The following is an 8892-nucleotide window of genomic DNA, read 5'->3' on the forward strand; positions in this document are numbered from 1 at the left end:
TAGGACACAATCCAGAGTGAGCCGCGCCGAAAGAGATGCCCAACTCGGAGAGGGGTGGAGAGGAGGATCTGATGGTTCACAGTATCAAAGGCAACAGATAGGTCTAGAAGGATGAGAGCAGAGGAGAGAGGTTAACTTTAGCAGTGCGGAGAGCCTCCGTGACACAGAGAAGAGCAGTCTCAGTTTTATAACCATGATGGGACCAAAAGACTATCATACCATGGGTCCTATAGACCCTGGCTCTCCAAATTCTCCCTTGTCTCCTTTCCTCCCACAGTCTCCACCAATCCCCCTGTGTAGAGTAATATGACAGTATTGTTAAGCACATCAACAAGAACATTTATAGTGAACAGCAAATGGTTGTGTGTGTCCATGTTGTCATTGAACCGGTCTGTGTGTTTGTTTGGCAGTTACAGTCCTGTGTGGCTCAGGTTGTTGGTTCAATTCCCGCAGGGATCAAAAAGCGTTGGCTAAGTTTGTACCTTTTCTCCTGGAAAGCTGTCCCCCTGGAGGCCCCGGGGGCCCATTGGCCCCTGGAACCCAGGCTCCCCTGAAGGTCACAAGAAGACCAGACTAATGGATGGCATGGTTAATCATGGCTGTAACAGCTCACAACACTGTATACAGTGGCACACAGAATATTGTGCCACGTCAGTGGATAGTACCAAAACCAATTTCCCCTCTGAGCATACAGGTAACTGCCAAAATAAAGGAAACACTTGAGTAAAAGAGGGATGCAAAGTATATTGTCGCAGGTAGCTTCCACACAGGTGTGGTTCCTGAGTTAATTAAGCAATTAAAACCTCCCATCATGCTTAGGGTCATGTATAAAATGGCCAGTTGAACACCACAATGGCTAGAAGAAGCATGGGGTTTTAAAGGGTGTGTGTGTCTCAATCACCAGATCTCAACCCAATTGAACACGTATGGGAGATTCTGGAGCACCAAATTATGGAATTTATTGTGGAAGAATGGTGTCGCACCCTCCAGTAGAGTCCCAGACACTTGTAGAATCTATACCAATGCACACTGAAGCTGTTCTGGTGGCTCATGTGTGGCCCAATGCCCTATTAAGACACTTTATGTTGGTGTTTTCCTTTATTTTGACAGTTACCTGTACCTCACCACTTGAACAGCAGAGTATTTTTGTTTGTGGGGCCATGAACGACATACTATAATTACATGGGCATTTAACTAGAATTGCAGTTGATATATTGTCAATTACACATAATTATCCAAGAAATATTACACCATCATCACCATTATGTGGCAGCAGGTAGCCTAGTGGTTAGAGCGTTGGACTCGAAAGGTTGCAAGATTAAATCCCCGAGCTGACAAGGTAAAAATCTGTCGTTCTGCCCCTGAACAAGGCAGTTAACCCACTGTTCCTAGGCCGTCATTGTAAATAAGAATTTGTTCCTAACTTGCCTAGTTAAATAAAGGTAAAATAAAATGATGATCACTATCGCACACCCCACCATGCCAGTCCAGTATGATAATGTTACCCTACCTTGGGCTCCTGGGATACCTGACAGACCAAGTGGACCTGGCTGGCCCACAGAACCCTGCTTAACATACAAACATTAGTTCAGTTCCACATGACAATTTTCAAAAAGAAAAACATTTGACCTTTTTAAAGGGACACTGGTATTGAAAAGAAACAAGAGATGTTGACAATAAGTGATCTACAGCAGATGAAGGGTCTATGCCAGGGGTAGGGGCTAGGGGTAGGAGCTAGGTGATAGCACTAGGTGATAGGAGCTAGGGTAGGAGCCAGGGGTAGGAGCCAGGGGTGGCCAGGGTAGGGGCCAGGGGTAGGGGCTATGGCAGGCAAACATTTTGGCTTGAGGCCACACGGAATTTTGCAATTCAATGGAGGTCTGCATTTTATGGGGGACCAATTGTTTGTTAAAATCAATTTGGGCCTCCCGAGAGGAGAGGGTTTGGCAGGCTGAGATTTCCTTGTCCCATCGCGCTCTAGCGACTCCTGTGGCGGGCCGCGCATGAACGCTGACACGGTTGCCTGGTGTACGGTGTTTCCTCCAACACATTGGTGCGGCTGGCTTCCGGGTTAAGCGGCGTTGTGTGTCAAGAAGCAGTGTAGCTTGGCTGAGTCGTGTTTCGGAAGGTCGCGCGGCTCTCGACCTTCGCCTCTCCCAAGTCCGTATGGGAGTTGCAGCGATGGGACAAGATTGTAACTACCAATTGGATACCACGAAATTGGGGGGGGAAAAAAGGGTTTAAAAATAATAATAATTATTATATATATATATATATATATATATATATATATATATATATATTAGAATAATAAATACGGCCCGTGGGCTGTACTTTGCCACCCCCTTGGGCTAGGAGCAAGGGGGGAGGGACTAGGGCATAGGGGCTATTGGGCATAGGGGCAATTGGGCTAGGAGCAAGGGGAGGGGCTAGGGAGTAGGGGCTAGGAGCAAGGGAGGAGGGGCTAGGGCGTAAGGGGCTAGGGGTGTAGGGGTAGGAGCAAGGGCGTAGGGGCTAGAGACTAGGGGCTAGTGGTAGAAGCTAGGGGTAGAGGCTAGGGGGTAGGAGCAAGGGGGCAGGGGCTTAGGGGCTAGGGGTAGGAGCAAGGGAGAGGGGCTAGGGCGTAGGAGCAAGGGGGAGAGGGGCTAGGGCGTAGGGGCTAGGGCGTAGGAGCAAGGGGAGAGGGGCTAGGGGTAGGAGCAAGGGGCTGGGGCATAGGGGCTAGAAGCTAGGGGGTAGGGACTAGGGGCTAGTGGTAGAAGCTAGGGGTAGAGGCTAGGGGGGTAGTGGCTAGGGGCTAGAAGCTAGGGGTACGGAATAGGGATAGGAGCTAGGAGTAGGGTCTAGGGGTAGGAGATAGGGTGTAGGGGCTATGGATAGAGCGAGGGGGTAGGGGATATGGGTAGGGGCTACAGGGTAGGAGCTAGGGGGTAGGGGATAGGAATTAGGGGGGAGGGGCAAATGGTAGGGGAAAGGAATACAGGGAAATGGGTCAGGGAAAAGGGGTGATAAGGGGTAGGGACTAGGTGGTAGGGGCTACGGAGATACAGGCTGTTTCTGGATTGCTGTGTGTGTGTGTGCGCAGCTGTTTGCATGCACCTGTGTGTATACCACTTACCTTTGACCCAGGTAGACCCCTGCCAGGAGGACCTGGTAGACCCATCATTACAAAACTGCCAAGCAGAAGAACAGAGACGTGAGATACGCAACATCATGAACCTCGAATGACAGACCAACAATAACCAGGCAAATACAGCAAACACACACAACCTGTTCCACTGATATGTTGAACCAGCTGTCAAAAGCCACATTTCATATTATGAGCCAAATCTACTGTAAAAGAGCGTAATGGGAGTTCACTGCTATTGTCATAAACATATAGTTAAGAAATACCTCTCATAGGATCAACAACTCTAAAAGAGATGTAAAATACAATCATGGGTGGGAGAGCTTACTGGTATTGTTAAAGCATATTGTTCATCTGTCTTTATCCCTAATCAAACAACCTCATGTCACACAATAGTCAAATAGTTTGTAAAGTAATAGAAGCAATACTTATGTCTTTTGAAATCTGAGGATTATGGTAAGAAGGCAAATACTGATAGTAAAAACAACGCTAACGCTAGCTAGCTGGCTAACAATAGCTAGTTTAGGGTTAAGGTTATGAATTTGTTTAAACGGTTAAGGTTAGGGTTCCTTTCGTTTTTGCCTTAAGACATTTTCTGTCTCATGTATTCATACCAAATGTAACATGTTACACTAATTTAAGTGTCCAGGATTTAGATTTACTATGTTATGTCCAGTGGTGACACGTCATTCAGGGCAGGTGGGGCCCCAAAACATTTTTTTGGGCGGAGCTTTTCTGTTTTGCATGTTATTTTGGCATTAATACGTGTCACATATCAGTTTGCAAACAATGTAAAAAAAAATATATAATTGAGTTAATAAAGCCGCATAGAAACGTGGTCTCTTTTCTTGAGTAAGGCAGCTCCAAAATGCAGGTGTTTCAGTGTAGCTCAGTGTTTTCTGTGGTGGTTTTGCGCCGTGATCGTCTCAGTGTTCTGTCACTCATGAGGACTGCACGTCATCGCCAAGTCTAAGGGTAGAGCTAGAAAATTCTAGCCCCTTGGGTGCTGCCATAGAGTTACAATAGAAGTGCCCATCCAAGAAGGCTCAAGGTCATTGGCCACTGATAAAATTATGTGAAATCACATTACATCTACAATAGCTTTGATTGCACTGACCATGTCAACATCATACTTTCAAAATCTTAGCTAACAGTCATCATCATGAATCAAGTCGACAATCTACTGGCAAATCCTGTTTAATCCTTGTCATATGAAGAGAAATAATGAAGAGAAATTATAGATAGAACGTATCGGTGCTCCTCGGCCGTTGGAGATAAACATTACACAAGTTGGAAATCGCAAATTCAACAATGAGTGGTTTGGAAGGAATCAGTGTGGCTAGCAATCACTAGCCTGCTATTCAGTGAAGCGGCTGTGTGGTCCAAAGTCTAAGATTAAGGGTCTCTTTTCCTAGTTTAAAATGATAAACATTCAACATTTGCCATGCTGTCAATGAAGCATGATTTGTGCCGTGCTCAAATATGACTGGGAAAATACATTTTGAACTTTCATCCAACTTGGAATTGTACATTCGGAACTCGGGCCTCTTTCTAGAGCTACAACCTGGAGATCACTGACGTCATCATGATTCAACCTTTTCTTCCCCCCCAGAGTTCCCAGTTGTCTTGAAAGCACCCTAAATCCAGAGAATGCCAGACTTCGATGGCAAAATTTTCCCATTAAGGATTTTCCCACGCCACCTTCCTGTTCAAGTGAGCACAACAAGGTGATTCCAAAACATTTATTGTATGCTGCTGCGTAAATTATGTAATATGCCAGGGAGATATGTACACTGTAGCTAAGAAAGTAATAATAAGTGTATGTTGTGTAGTAAGCTGTTAGTAGCCCATGTGCCTCACCCTAATAATTTGGTCTATTTACCCCTCTTAATTTTGCCAACTGTCCTGACTTGGTGGTGCACATGTAGCCTATAACCATCTATAATTAAAAATGTTGTGTGAAGATCTCAAGACCGAAAACCACCCAGACTGAAAAAGTTGAAGAATTCCAAGTGGCATTCCACACATGTAACTTGAAAGGGAACCTCAGATGACACTCATAAACAGCCATATAATCGAACCCTAAAGTTAGCCCCTAGAATTCCTTTAAAAAACACTTCAAACCAAACCCAGCCATAAATCCTAATGCCTCCTCTATTAAAGATGACCCGCCTTAAACACTAACATTCTCTAACATCTACAGCAGGGATGGGCAACTTTGATGGGGGTGGGGGCCACTAAAAAACCGAACTCATCATAAGGGGCCCCAGTGGCTTGTGGGTCTGTGTACCCACATCAATATCTCTCCACCTTGCGAGCAAAACATTTTAGCGGCCCCCTCGTAATAGCGAAAGGGGAAAAAAAATCTGTTTTAAAGTTAATTTACTGCAATTCTGCACATTTTGCCATGGGGCATAGAGAAAATGTTGCAGTTTTAAAGCAAGTTCGCTACATTTCTAATCATCTTGCCATGGAGCGGAGATAAAAATGTACAGTTTTACAGCTCATTTCCTGCAATTCTACACAATTTGCCATAGGTTGAAGGCAAATGTTTGCAGTTTTTAACATGATAGCTGATGATCAATGGGCCCCACCCCGGTCGGTAATTCGACCATGCTTACTACAAGTTTAGATAGCTGGCCACCAGACTAACTTACCAACCTAAAAAAGAAATTGACATGGGCTAATTGAGTGACTGGTGATGCACAACCAAATTTCGAAATTGCACCTTGTGTATTCTATTAACTTAACTATCAACAGTAAGTTGAGACTGAGGTTTTTTTGGTGGGGGAATTGGTAACCCTAACATTGTTAACCCTAACATTTCCCATATTACCTGCTCAGGTAGCTAGCCTATAACTAGGACCTGGACAAATTCTTGACCATTTTGGTCGTCATTGTCAAAGGTTTCACTGCAGAAGTCATAGAAAGGACCCAGTTCCACGAGAGTGCAGTGGACCACACTTTAAGGGTATAAGATGCTATTTGGGACGCCCAACCCTGTCTGGATTCTCTAAAAGCACCACTACTGTGTTTAAGCTTCCGTTATCAATAGAGGTACCATTCATAACTTATCATATTTCATTATGACATATAATATTGCTTGGAACTGCCTTTTAAAGGTGAAGCACCAGTCAGGGAGTCTAGTTGTAGTGGATATATATTGACTTTGTGTTCAGGAAATGTTTATTCAGCCAGCCTGACGTATAGGGCATGTTCAATATTTTGTCACCCAGGAGAGGGTGACTGGTAAACTCACTCAATTAAGTTGTGTAAGACCCAGCACAATATTTGTCCATCCTGTACTTCAAAGGTTGACTATTCAGGATATCCTCTCTTGTATTGCTTAAGTTTGAGTTAATCAGTATGACTCTTATACTGGAAGCAGACAATGCTGTGTATAACGTAGGTGTATGCAGGTAGGCCAGAACTACTAAAGGTTTCTATAGGACTCTGGGTGGTTGTCTGGGTAAACATTCTAGATCCCTAAACCTTCAAAAAAAATCCAGGAATTCCTTTCCCAGGCGCACACTCTGTTCCTCGCAGTCCTGGCAAACCAATCTCACCCTGTTTCAAGACACAAAGAAAATGCAGACAATAAACAAGTTATGTAATAACTACTTCAAATGTCTGTGCTCTTTATACTGTATAGTAGATGAACAATGGGGCCCAATGAACTTTGACCTCTAAATGAACTTTTGACACCTTGCTTACCTTTGTAACGGCTGTCGTCGGGAATAGAGGACCAAAACGCAGCAGGAATGTGGATGCTCATCTTGTTATTTATTTTAAATAAAGGGAACACCAAAATAACAAAACGAAGAATGCACGAACAACAAAACAGTCTTGTCAGGCTCCCACAGGCAAAACAAGAAACAATCTCCCACAAGCACATACCCATATATAGGACTCTCAATCAGAGGCAACTAGAAAACACCTGCCTCCAATTGAGAGTCCAACCCCAATAAACTAGACATAGAAATACAAAAGACTAGAGACCACATAGAAATACAAACCTAGAACATAACCCCAAAAACCCAGAACTAACTAAACCAACACCCTATTAAATAAATCACCACCCCGAACCACATAAACAAAATACCCTCTGCCACGTCCTGACCAAACTACAATAACAAATAACCCTTATACTGGTCAGGACGTGACAACCTTAGGTTGGACCGCTCCATCTTCCCCAAGTATACCAGGTATCCCAGAGGATCCGTCAGGTCCTGGTTCACCCTGGAGACGACCACAGATCAGACACTCACCTCCACATTCAACACCTGCTCATCTCAGCTGTATATTGTATGCTGCATTGGAGACCTTTGCCATCCACTCACCTTCGGCCCTGGCTCCACAACTCCTCTCTCTCCCTGTGGTCCGTGCTGCCCTGGGAAGCCCTGGTCACCCTGTGGAGAAGACAACTGAATCAGTCCCTGATTAGAGGACCTGGACCCTCTCTAAAATTATCCGCCGCAATTGTTGCAAACCCCTATTACTAGCCTGTTCAACCTCTCTTTCGTATCGTCCGAGATTCCTAAAGATTGGAAAGCTGCCGCGGTCATCCCCCTCTTCAAAGGGGGGAGACAATCTAGATCCAAACTGTTACAGACCTATACCTATCCTACCCTGCCTCACTAACTTTAAACATCAGCTGTCAGAGTAGCTCACAGATCATTGCACCTGTACATAGCCCATCTGTAAATAGCCCATCCAACAACCTCATCCCCATATTGTTATTTATTTTTTTGCTCCTTTCCACCCCAGTATCTCTACTTGCACATTAATCTTCTGCACATCTATCACTCCAGTGTTTAATTGCTAAATTGTAATTACTTCGCCACTACGGCCTATTTATTGCCTTACCTCCCTAATCTTACCTCATTTGCACACACTGTATATAGATGTTTTTTCTATTGTGTTATTGACTGTACGTTTGTTTATCCCATGTGTAACTCTGTGTTGTTTGTGTCGCACTGCTTTGCTTTATCTTGGCCAGGATGCAGTTGTAAATGAGCACTTGTTCTCAACTAGCCTACCTGGTTAAATAAAGGTGAAATAAAATAAAAAAATAAATAGAGGTGAAGAATGAAAACCAGCTGTACTAAGCACCTCGAGGTCTGGATTTGAGTAAGGGGGCAATGTACCATATCACCCACTCCCATATTTAGTTCTACTCACCTTCGGGCCGACTATTCCCAGCCCTGGTGGCCCACGAGGGCTGGAAGACCCAGGTGGACCATGGTCTCCCTGCAGGGAGAGAGAGGGACATAGATTACTCAGTTCAGTTATAAGTGAGTGATAGAACAAACCAGAATGGCAGTGGGATACAAATCAAAACAATTGAACACAGTGGAAAAAATTGAATCATTTGATAGGCCTGCCATTTCTCCTAGAAAACCCATCAATCCTGACAACCCTGGGGCTCCTGTGTTTCCCTGGAGGTCAGAAGTTAGAGGATCAGGGGGATAAGAGGTAATCCCTTAGTGCAGGGGTTCCCAAACATTTTTTTAGGCGTCGGGACCCCATTTATGATAGCAACCTCATCAAGGACCCTGTCATAATATCAGAACACAACTCCTACTACAGTGTGATAAAAATGGCATACAAGAGGTTTTACTATGACTTCTGCCGTGCATGGCTGGACTCAAGTCTTGGCCCCAGGGACTGAACATTTAAAAGGCCCCCCTCTTGGCATCAGAGAGACAATTTTCCAGTTTTAAAGCACATTTCCTGCTATTCTACAAATTTAGACTTGGGGCAGA

General features: G+C 44.5%; 2 long non-coding RNA genes across 2 annotated transcripts; both read right to left on the reverse strand.

Moving 5' to 3' along the window:
* Positions 1–503: 503 nt before the first annotated feature.
* LOC123726638 (uncharacterized) lies at positions 504–3837 on the reverse strand. The gene is made up of 3 exons (XR_006758696.1): positions 3119–3837; positions 1511–1565; positions 504–550 (listed from the first exon to the last, which is right to left on the reverse strand). It is a non-coding gene; the product is annotated as an uncharacterized lncRNA (long non-coding RNA).
* Positions 3838–7078: 3241 nt separating this feature from the next.
* On the reverse strand, positions 7079–8524 carry LOC123726639 (uncharacterized). The gene is made up of 3 exons (XR_006758697.1): positions 8309–8524; positions 7468–7536; positions 7079–7366 (listed from the first exon to the last, which is right to left on the reverse strand). It is a non-coding gene; the product is annotated as an uncharacterized lncRNA (long non-coding RNA).
* Between the last annotated feature and the right edge of the window lie 368 nt (positions 8525–8892).

The sequence above is a fragment of the Salmo salar genome, chromosome ssa14, assembly GCF_905237065.1.
Source record: "Salmo salar chromosome ssa14, Ssal_v3.1, whole genome shotgun sequence".
NCBI lineage: Eukaryota > Metazoa > Chordata > Actinopteri > Salmoniformes > Salmonidae > Salmo > Salmo salar.